Below are 12206 nucleotides of genomic sequence, written 5' to 3'. Positions count from 1 at the left end.
CAGACTGAGCCCCCTCCTTCCTCTCCCCCTCCTCCCCCTCTCCATCCCCCCTGCCTTACCTCCTTCCCTTCCCCACAGCACCTGTATATATGTATATATGTTTGTATGTATTTATTAGTCTATTTATTTTACTTGTACATATCTATTCTATTTATTTTATTTTGTTAATGTTTTGTTTTGCTCTCTCTATCCCCCTTCTAGACTGTGAGCCCACTGTTGGGTAGGGACCGTCTCTATATGTTGCCAACTTGTACTTCCCAAACGCTTAGTACAGTGCTTTGCACACAGTAAGTGCTCAATAAATACAATTGATTGGTTGATTGATTGATTGTAATGTGAAATTGAAATGGTGGTCAAGTTATCATTCCCGGGTAAATAGAAATCAAGAGACTACAATTTCCTTTGCTTTCATTACTGATTTATGCTATAAACTTGGTTAAGTCTTTTAAATCAATCTGTGCCTCCCTTTTATCATATACACAAAAAGATAAAAATGCTGTTCCTTACACAGACCACAAGAGATTTTTTTAAACCCTATAAAGTGACCCAGAGAAAGAGGAAACTAATCCAATATTAAACAATATTACTCTCCAGACCAGGGGACCTAATAATTCTTTTGGGTCACTGGTGGAGAGCAACACAGTTCAAGTCAGTTCATCTTTCTTAAGCTCAAAATTCTTCTTGAAAAGAAATACTGTGTGTAAACTCTGGAGACAGGGGAAAACCTTGGGCTCAAAATCTACTTTACCCTTCTGAAAACCAAATCTATGCCTTAGACTGACTTTGCCCATTTACTACTCATTGTATTGGCCTATTCTCCCATTTTCCAAGGATAGTGCATTGTGGCAGCTGTGAGGAAATGCAGAGTTCTGGAGGTGGTGGATAACTAGCCCTGTTTTTCAAAGGACTTATTGTAATGCACTGTATTAAGAATTTGGAAATGTACAACAGAAGTAAGATGTATGTTCCCTGCCCATAATGAGCTTAAACCCTAATGTCTGTTTGTTGCAAGGTCCCTAAATGTAACCCAGGACAATTAAAAAAAAAAAAACGCTACCTGTATATTCTTTTAAGAGCTCAAGCACCCCATTAGCCATCCAGTGAAATGTATCAGAATTCTTTTACTGATGTCAACTTTTCTTTATAGAGCACTTGATTTACAAGGAGAGAGTGAATTTATCATCCATTTAATTTATTAATTCTTAGGTGCTGAGTACCTATTGTGTGCAAAATATTGTGATAATGCTGAGGAAGAATACAATAAAGGAAAAGATGCTGCCCCTGCTCCACAGGGGGTGAGCAATCCAGGCTAGTGCCCTAATGACCTGAAATAATTTGTTCAACTTTGTATGTAAGGCATCTAACTTTTTTTCTGGTATTTATTAAGTGCTTATTATATGTCAAACACTGTTCTAAGCACTGGGTTAGATACAAGTTCATTAGGTTGGACACAGACCTTGTCCCAGTGGGGCTCACAGTCTATGTCGGAGGGAGAGAGTTAAGTGACTTGCCCAAGATCACACAGAAAGCAATCAGCAGAGTCGGGATTAGAACCCAGGTCATCTGACTCCCAGGCCTGTACTCTTTCCACTCAGCCATGCTGCTTCTCTAACTTCTTTCCAGAGTGAGAGACTCAGATTAATCAACAAAACACCTCCCAAAAAGTTGAAACAGGACTCCTTACCCTAGAACCCCAATAGTTGTCTAGGGGTACACAACGTATCCTGCAAGAGCAAACTTTTCCTCTTCCCCGGTCAAGTTAGATTGGTCTAACTGGGTGTCGGACTATCTAAAAGATAGTCTTTGGACTCAGCCCATGCCAAATCCAGAAAAGCCCCACATTTTCCACCTGGATTCCACCCTGGGCCTTAATTAATCAATGACATTTATTGAGTACTTACTGTGGGCCCTTGGTGAGCATGGCTTCTAACCCAAGCCTCATCAATAAGCACTACTTTTTCCCCAAGGTCAAGCTAGCTTTACAATAACAATACTAATGGTACTTGTTAAGTGATTACTATGATTCATGCACTGTTCTAAATACTGGGGGAAATACAAGATATTCAGGCTTGGCCTAGTGGAAAGAGCAAGGGCCTGGGAGTCAGAGGCTCTGGGTTCTAATCCCAGGTCTGCTTGGACCTGGGCAAGTCACTTAACTTCTCTGTGCCTCTGTTTCTTCATCTGCAAAAATTGGGATTCAATGCCTGTTCTTCTTCTGACAGACTGTGGAACCTGATTATCTTGTATTTACTCCAGAGTTGAGTGCTTAATAAATACCACAATTATTATTATGTTGGCCACAGTCTCTGTCCCACATTCTAAGTGGCAAGGAGGGGATTTAATCCCCCTTTTGCAGACGAGGAAACTGGGGTACAGAAAAGTGACCTGCCCAAGGTTATGCAGCAGACAAGTAGCGGAGATGGGATTAGAACTCAGAGCCTCAAAGCATACTAAACATAACCTTACTGACACTCAAACTCCAAAGACCAATTACTTTAACGTGTTATGGATATTATTAAAACATCACCTAAAATGTATTCTCTAAAGATATGAAAGAGGATTGACTTCTTTTGATAGTCCAAGCAGCATATGGACCTAAATTAAGGACTGCGTTTTAAAATCTTGTGTTTGGAGAAAACAATTCACGATTCTCACAATAGCTATAGCTGGTCTGGCTCCCAGAAATGGGGCTAGATTGAAAGGGCTTTTTTTAAAATAAAAAAGGGGGAAAGAATGTAAACTGGATGTTTTCCTTATCTTCCAAAAAAGAGAGAAATTTTAAACATAACAGGAAGTCATTCAGTGTGGATGGGCAGAGTGCTGGGCTACTTTCAAAACCAGAAAGTGATTCTGAACTTATCGTATGACAGGTCCAGCTGTTGCCAAGGCAATTTAAATAATATTTATCCACTTAAAGAGATAAATGGCATTCCCTCCGGAATCTTGCTTCAGCCAAAATCTCAACACAAACAGGAAGTTTTGGTATTTATCATCTTGCTATTGGTTCTACAACAGCTTTAGTTCTTCAACATGAGAGTAAGACCCCCAAAAGTGATATGAACCTAAACTAGACTAGAAATCCAACCGAAGGTCATGCATTGTGATGACAGAATCTTACAGAATCTGTTTCTTGCAATGCTATGCTTCCGACTTGTTCACCATAATCCCTGTGTTACTCATCCAACAAGCAAAAAAGTCAGGAAAATGGAGCAGAGAAACCTCGTTCTAATTCATAATCTCTGTCCCCATCATTCTAAAGAAAAACCGAGGGTTATCCAAAAGTGCAATCAGAAAGTTTCAAGAATATTTTGCTAACCTAATAACTTGTCTAAAGAAAGTAGCTGTTTTTAAAAGTACCTAATGGAAATGGAATTCATTGTTGTCCACAAAGCTTCAGAAAGTCGGGTCTTAACGTTTATTGAGTTGGCCTGTCTTCCTTCCAGTTGCCACATGTCCTGGACTGACCTGGATTTACAAAAAAAAAAAAAAAAGGCCCTCGATTTTTGGCTGGGTCATGGAAGTAATGATCGAGGAATACTCTCTTTTTTCTCAACCACATGTCTGAGAATCACAGATTCTCACAAACCTAACAACTCTGGATTTGATTCTTAAGATTTACAAACAATTTTATACTTTCAAAACAGTTATTTTAGTTTACTTAATACACAAATCTACTCAACGGCCCTATGAGCTAAATTAGACCTACTATGCTGCTCAGTTTTTGGTTGAAAAAGTTTGGATCCAGTCACTCAAAGTGACTTGTTCAAAACTGTATAATGCCAGGGGCAAAAATGTAATTGCAATTAAGCTCTCATGGTCCCATCTTCTGCTACATAATCTTCACCTCCATTATTGCAAGGCAACTGGCTTAACTTTTTTTCTTAATTCATCTTGAAAACAGTAGGCAAGGCAATAAAATTAACTACATGAGAGCAACATTTTCATAAATGCCTATTTTAGGCTCATCTTTGTGCAAGAATTCATTGCCACTGAGCTTCCCTGTACCACAGCCCATTTTGTTCCTCTTCACTCAAGTAGCTAAGTATCCAAAGAAAAAAATTAATGCAATGTATTTTTAAATTATCTTTCCTAGGCATTTGATTGGAAGTTTCTCGAGGGCAGGGGCATGTCTTTTTTTTTTAATAGTTCCCCAAATGCCTAGCACAGTGCCCTGCACATAGTAGACACTCACAAAATGCTAACGATGATAATGATGAATCTGTCACATCTATTAGACCAAAAGAAGGTCTTCCTTCTATCAAGTTCTCAGTAAGATTTTGGTGCATAACCAAGTATAAAATATATTTAGAAGATCCAAGGCGACACTAGTTTATAACCTTTTCTTCAGATCTAAATGAAAGGAGGGAGTGAAAGCAGCGTGGCTCAGTGGAAAGAGCCTGGGCTTTGGAGTCAGAGGTCATGGGTTTGAATCCCGGCTCCACCACATGTCTGCTGTGTGACCTTGGGCAAGTCACTTAACTTCTCGGAGCCTCAGTTCCCTCATCTGTCAAATGGGGATGAAGACTGTGAGCCCCATGTGGTCACAACCTGATCACCTTGTATCCCCCCCAGCGCTTAGAACAGTGCTCACATAGTAAGCGCTTAACAAATGCCATTATTATTATTATTATTATTATTATTATTATTATTATTATTATTATTATTATGTCTGTTGGCTGACTTCTTAAAATTGAAAGCAGTGAAAGCCAAATGAAGGAAAACAGGAATGGAAGGGGAGTTTTGTTATTTATTTTCTGTCAAGTTATGTGGGTTGCTTTTTATCACCTTTTACTTAAGATAGTCAGCCAAGTTTGTATTTCCATCACTAGGTCTGTCATTTTGGGAAGATGACCTACAAATAATGGCTAGGATACCTATTTGTCTATAACCAAATCTTAGAAAAAATATTTTGGGTATGTTTGTTCACTCTTTCTGATATACATATATATCCTAATATATATATATATATATATATATATATATTAAAATTTTCATCTTTACTACAAGAACCTATTTAACGCACTATCCCCGAGCTTTACCAAAATATGTATGTTGTGACTACAGAATGAGTTTTCAGGTTGCAACTGCTTTCAAAATAAGTATCTGTCTCCTTGGGGTTTTTTTTAGCCTGATTTTCCTCCAGTTCAGTAATAAGGGGTATTTAAGCATTTGTCTAGTCAAATGACTGACAAAATTTAAAAGAACCATTTGGACCATAGAAAAGTAAACATACTATATTTATGTGAACATTGGGATTGACCACAAGGGGTCACCTAAGGCACAAATGTCTAATTGGTATGCGGAACCAAACCTCACACCAACATATTTTGTTAAGTGTCTAAATCTGCTCTAGAAGTTTAGCTCATTTGACTGTTCAGTGTTCACTGTTCCTACTGCATATTAATCACAAACATGCCTATTTAGCCAGAATCAAATCTTAGAAAACACATTTTGTGTATGTTTGTTCACTTTTCCTTTAGCACGAGAAACCATTCATGTGCCATCCCCAAGTTTTACCAAAATATTTGTGTTGTGACTTAGAATGAGCTTACTATTAGGAGCTCTTTCAATCTAGTTACTACAGAGAGAACTGAAAGACAAACATCTCTGTTCAAAACCTTTGGTAGCTGTGATCAGGACAAGGACAAGAATCTTGTGGCCTATTTCTGTGCCTCCCCATCTCACCTCCTCATATAAACCAGAGCCCCTTTACAATTAAATTACTTTCTAATAAACTTGCTGATAAAATACGCTGGTGACAATAATCCCAATGATGGTGGTCAGTAGTGTCTGGACTAAAGTATGACTATGAGTAACTGGCGACAGCAGAGCCCAAATTGGGGCCTAGGAGAAAAACACAGGAGAAGCTCCTCTATGTCTGCAAGTCAGAGCTAAGCAGCCAGGACCTTCGCTGACACCGACACCCTGGAAAGGGAACTGAAGCTTTATTACCCTCTGCATGTAGGGTGATACATAGGTCCAGTCTTCTACTGGGCAGTGCAATCGATTTTCAGCTAGTCTGACCACTTTTTGGTTCAATACTTTATTGGATGCTAAAATGTCTGGGCTGCGTTTCACAGTTTGGATGCTGTGCCGGACTTCACGTGAACCTGGAGGGGAGCTTAAAACCTCTGGGGTAATTGGAAGGGTCATCGTGGTCTAGATTGGCTGATTTGAGCCAAATCAAGAGGATTTCTGCATAAAAGTGGCTATGTGCTAATACTGTGTGAGGAACATCAGGTGCCTCTCAGAGTCCAATATTTTGAGACTTCATTGCTGGGTGCTTTTCTGCATGTATTCATATTATTGTTGTCATTATTACTACTACTATGGTATTTGTTAAGTGCTTGTTACTATGTGCCAAGTGCTATATTACGCACTAGGGTAGATGCAAATTAATCAGGCCAGACACAGTCCCTGTCCCTCATGGGGCTCATAGTCTAGAAGAGAGGAGAACTGGTACTGAAACTCCATTTTACAGTTGAAAGTTGAGGCCAGAGAAGTGAAGTGACTGCCTACAGTAAAACAGCACACGGACACGGTCACACCATTCTAGGGTAAGATCATTGTGGGAAAAAAAAAACATGTCTCAGACTTCTTTCATGCTTTTCCCTAGTGCTCAGTTCGATGCATTGTGCACAGTGGATAAAATCATTACTATTACTGCACCAATTCCCCTCTTAGGAGAATTTCCAGTTCTCTATCAGACTCAACTATGGGAGAAAGAGTCAAGCAGAGGCATTTCCATTCCTCACTTGGGCAGTGGCTAGCATGTGAAAGGCAACCTGCTAAAAGTCAAAAGTCACCTGTGCTAGGCAGCAGCGGCATGAGAGAGAGTAGGGGGTGCTCTCCTTCGCAGGCTCCTGCTCCCCCTCCCATCCCCTTACTTTAGGGGTTCCTCAAGGGTCAGTTCTTGGTCCCCTTCTGTTCTCCACTGGTGAACTCATTCACTCCTGCAGCTTCAACTATCATCTCTATGCTGATGACCCCCAAATCTACATCTCCACCCCTGTTCTCTCTCCCTCCCTCCAGGCTCGTATCTCCTCCTGCCTCAGGACATCTCCATCTGGATGGCTGCCCGCCATCTAAAACTCTACATGTCCAAGACTGAGCTCCTTATCTTCCCTCCCAAATCCTGTCCTCTCCCTGACTTTCTTGTCACTGTAGACGGCACTGCCATCCTTCCTGTCTCACAAGCCCACAACCATGGTGTCATCTTTGACTCTGCTCTCTCATTCAGCCCACACATCTAATACATCACCAAAACCTGCCAGTTTCACCTCCACAATATCGCCAAGATCTGCCCTTTCCTCTCCATCCAAACCGCTACCTTGCTGGTTCAATCGCTCATCCTATCCTGACTGGATTACTGCATCAGCCTCCTTTCTGATCTCCCATCCTCCTGTCTCTCCCCTTCAGTCTATACTTCACTCTGTTGCCTGGATTATCTTTGTACAGAAATGCTCTGGGCATGTCACTCTCCTTCGAATCAAGCAAAAACTCCTCACTCTCGGCTTCAAGGTTCTCCATCATGTCGCCCCCTCCTACCTCATCTCCCTTCTCTCCTTCTACAGCCCAGCCCACACACTTCACTCCTCTGCCGCTAACCTCCTCACTGTGCCTCGTTCTTGCCTGTCCCGCCATCAACCCCTGGCCCACGTCCTACCTCTGGCCTGGAATGCCCTCCCTCCACACATCTGCCAAACAAGCTCTCTTCCTCCCTGCAAAGCCCTACTGAGAGCTCACCTCCTCCAGGAGGCCTTCCCAGACTGAGCCCCCCTTTTCCCTCTCCTCCTCCTTCCCATCATCCACCCACCCTACCCCCGTCCCCTCCCCACAACACTTGTATATATTTGTACATATGTATTACTCTATTTTATTAATGATGTGTATATAGCTATAATTCCATTTATTTTTATGGTATTGACACCTGTCTTCTTGTTTTGTTTTATTGGCTGTCTCCCCCTTCTGGACTGTGAGCCCATTGTTGGGTAGGGACCATCTCTATATGTTGGTGATTTGTACTTCCCAAGTGCTTAGTACAGTGCTCTGCACACAGTAAGTGTTCAATAAATACGATTGAATGAATGAATGAATTACTAAAGTTAACTGCACAGAAGGCGGCAATGGTAAACCCCTTCCATGTTTTTACTAAGAAAATTCTATGGACACATTACCAGAACTATTGCAGGTGGAGGTGGAGCGCTCTGGGAGAGATGTGTCCATGGCATCGCTATGGGTCGGAGTTGACTCGAGACATAAGACAAGACTGTGCTAATTATCTATGCAATCCTTGCACCTCTCCCACTACAACTCAACCTGCACACTTTGCTCTTCTAACACCAATGTAGTTACCGTGTTTCAGTCTTGCCTTTCTCAGCATTGGTCCCTTCCTCAGACCCTGCCTCCTGCCTGGAACTTCCTTACCTTTCATATCTGACAGACTGTCAACTCTCCCTGTCTTCAAAGAGCTATGAAAATCATGGCTCCTTCCAGAAGCCTTCCCTGACTAATCCAATCTCTGCACTCTGCCCCCTCACACCCATTCTCCCTCCCTTTTGCATGCAAGTACTTTGACACTCACCCCACCCCTACAGCATTTATGTACAGATCCCTAAACTCTGCTGCTTTCCCTAACTGTAATTTATTTCAATGTCGGCCTCCCCAACTAAATTGCAAGCTCTTGGAGGGCACGGATCATGTCTACCAACTCTTTTGTACTATTCCAAGAATTTAATATGGTATCCGATACATACTATGGATTGGATTTGTTGAAATATTTAGGAAAGGATGTAAACTTGAGAAACATTATTCTGATTATTCATTCATTCATTCATTCAATTGTATTTATTGAGCGCTTACTGTGTGCAGAGCACTGAACTAAGCGCTTGGGAAGTACAAGTTGGCAACATATAGAGACGGTCCCTGCCCAACAATGGGCTCACAGTCTAGAAGGGGGAGACAGACAACAAAACATGATTAGAAGGAACAACATTAAAAGAAACTGGCAACATGAACATATTCTCAAACAGTAACTATTTCCTGAATTATTTTAGAATAGCATTATTCCTTAGCACTACCACAAATTGCAGGAAATATTCAATGTCATATTCACAATTGAGACTAATGAATATGACAGGGTCCCAGGAATGAGAAATTTTAGATTTCCCTTCCTTTGATATCCAGCATTTATCTTTCATGAATGAGCACTTAGAGGAAAAAATGGATGCAATAAAATTAAAAGCCATATAATGACTAAAGGGATAGAAAGATCTTATGAGGAAAATCAAAAAAAACTGCAGGTGTTTAATCTCAAGAGATGATGACTAAAGAAAGGTCTTAACAGAGGATGACAAAAGATATGAAGGGATTTATGAGATAGACTAAAGAAATTGCCCTCACTTTACCTGGAGCCCTCTAAAATGAAAGCTCATTGTGGGTAGGGAACATTTCTACCAACTCTGTGACAGTGTAGCTTCCAAAGCATTCAGTAGTGTTCTGCACCCAGTTACGAGTGATTGGAGCCAGGATGTTTCTCCTGTTACTTTTTCCTTCAGCTTTTGCTCTTTTTGTTCTTTTTATTATTATTTCCGAGTTCCCCAATGACATCATCATAGCTCACTTTCCCCCCAACTTTTGTATGGGGATAGAGAAAGGGGTCCTAAATGCCTTTGTGATCCCTAAAATTATTCAGCCCCTACCCCATATGTGTGGTTGCCCCCTTTAGGTTACTGAAGGTACTAGTCCCAGAAACCCAAGGGACAACCACCATTTTTCACATACACAGGAGCATCTCTTGGACTTGAAACTTAAGACACTTCCAGATCAGTGGTGTCCCAGCTGCGAAATCACTTCTGGTTCCAAACTCCAAAAATGGGGTTACGGGAGCACTGCAGGGGTCACCCTCCAAATGGGTTCAGTTTTGTCTTCGCCTGGCCTAGTCCTAATGGGCTGATGATTCACAGACCCAGGCCAACCTTTGCTCTACTTTTCAGTTCTGTAATTCTATGTTTTCCTGGAAAAATTAAACAACAATTGGTTATGCCTTTTAACACCTTGGAGAAAAAGAAGGCTAAGTGAACACTAGGTATGTCACGTAGATTGACATACAGAATCCTAGTCCACTTTGCATAATGCCACAGACAATGCTTTTTTTTCTTTTACTTCTCAGAGCAGGTGGTAAGCCATGAGCACTGATTTACAGTCACTGTGGAGTCTGTTCATGAATATTACCAATTCCCAGAAACATAAATGGAAAAAAAGGCCTGCTTCATTCTCCAGGCCACTGTGCTTCATTTAATATTCAGTAAACATGCATACTATACTAGGCACTGTATAAAATACCCATGAATACCACTAATAAGTTTTCTTGACCGAGTGCTTCTTTTTTGAAAGTGCTTCTCACAAGTGTGTATAAGCATAATCTAGCATAAGCATAAACCTAGGAGGAGGTTATTCAGCCCAGAAGGGTACATTTCCCAAGGGTAGATCCCTTGGAAACTTCTGATTCATTCTCTGACCTGCTATCACTAAGAGATTTTTTTGGGGGGGGGGGGGGGGGCATGGCTAACAGGAACCAGAAATTGATGCTGTCTAATTTTTCTGCACACTCATCTTAAAACAATACTGAGACCACCTAAGAAATCTCTGACAATATTTTCAGTTTCCTTAAGAGTTCAGAAAATGGAGCCAGAATTGCAATCATGCAAGCTGTGGCCCAGAGTTCAACCACCCCCAGTACCCCCTAATACCATCATATCACAGTGTGACCACATACAACACAAAGGGATTATGGGCAAGACTTCATGGTACACGGGTTCTCTACCACAGACTTGACTGAGCCCTCCAAGCAGCTCAGCTCCAAGAATCCAACTTATTCCCTGTTAGTGGATCATTTCCTTCCAAAAGGATAGAAACATGTTTAGTATGCCCAGAGGGAAAGGGGAAAGGTGCTCTTTAAAGCCTCTAAATCGTTAGAAAACAACTCTGAATTTCACATTTTGGGGTGGTGGGGGGTGGGGGTGGTGTTTGTAGCATGGAATGTACAGGGAATGTGTCTGCTAATTCTGTTGTACTCTCCCAAGCACTTAGTACAGTGCTGTGTACATAGTAAATTAGTAAATGCTCACTAAATACAACTGAATGATTGGTTTTAACTTGAAGTGGGCCTGTGAATACACACACACACTCTCTCTCTCGCTCTCTCATGTGAGGAAGAGGGAGAGGAAGAGGATGATTTTCTAGATTGAATATTTTAGCTGAAAATTAAAACACACACAAGGGAAAAAAAAACAAAAATTTAGGGCTCCCACTATACAAATTAGGTTGACTGCAGTAACATAGATAAAACACAAAACTATGCCATTTGTATAAGACTTTGCATAGCCATCAAGTAGCAGAAGTGTAAATGCTATGAAGGATACAAATTGTGTACATTCACACCTGCTTTTCTACTGCAAATATGAATTCTGGACAGGTTTACTGCTGCCAGTATTGGTAAAGTTCTTTTCAAACAGGCTATTAGCTCTTTGTGGGCAAGAATCGTGTTTATCAACTCTCCTGTAGTGACTTTCTCAAGCACTTGGTACGGTGCTCTGCACACAATAAGTACTCAATAAATACCATTCATTAACTGACTTTTGGCCTGTGGAAGAAATGTTACACAGCACAATATTTCAGCAGAATTCTCCCAGTTATTGGAGCCAATATTAATCTATTTCAAAGTATTAAAAGAATAGGGGTTTTTTGAGGTATATTCTCTTGGAGAAAAAGTATATTGGGGAAAAAAAACTGAACCCAGTGGTTGCAAATGACTATGTGGAGTGAAGTCCTTGCTGAATTTAGTTAAAACCTTGTTCAGCTTGGAAACAAAGACAACACCCAAGAATTTCCTGGATTAAGATGAACCACATGTCCTGAAAGAAGGTTGAGTTACTTTAGAGACAAAGGATAGAAAGTGGAATTTCTGTGACACCATCATTTTCACTGAACCACCAAGTTCAGAATATATCAACAGTCCTCATAATAAAAAAAACTTTTCATTTTCAAGACTTAAAATAATAGTTTTGGTTTTGCGTATTCTTAGCTAAACTGAATTTCCAGATTAAAAATAGAAATCTAAGAATACCCTGCAGAAGATTTGTTAAGAGTTGACTATGCAAATTTACACAAATCTACATATAAGTGTATTCAAGAATTGACACATA

General features: G+C 40.7%; 1 protein-coding gene across 4 annotated transcripts in view; it reads right to left on the bottom strand.

The window, feature by feature from the left end:
• LPAR1 (lysophosphatidic acid receptor 1) overlaps nucleotides 1–12206 on the bottom strand; it is a 166691-nt gene that overhangs the window by 19620 nt on the left and 134865 nt on the right. Inside the window, exon 4 of one of the 4 annotated variants that reach the window (XR_005456616.1) lies at nucleotides 3358–3465. The exons of the other annotated variants lie outside the window; for them this stretch is intronic. The gene's annotated coding sequence lies outside the window, so the exon portion shown is untranslated. The remainder of the gene's footprint in view (nucleotides 1–3357; nucleotides 3466–12206) is intronic. 4 annotated transcript variants of the gene reach the window in all.

Source organism: Tachyglossus aculeatus, chromosome X4, assembly GCF_015852505.1.
Source record: "Tachyglossus aculeatus isolate mTacAcu1 chromosome X4, mTacAcu1.pri, whole genome shotgun sequence".
Taxonomy (NCBI): Eukaryota; Metazoa; Chordata; class Mammalia; order Monotremata; family Tachyglossidae; genus Tachyglossus; species Tachyglossus aculeatus.
The sequence above is the reverse complement of the archived record's forward strand: the minus strand, read 5'-3'. Positions and strand labels throughout refer to the sequence as shown.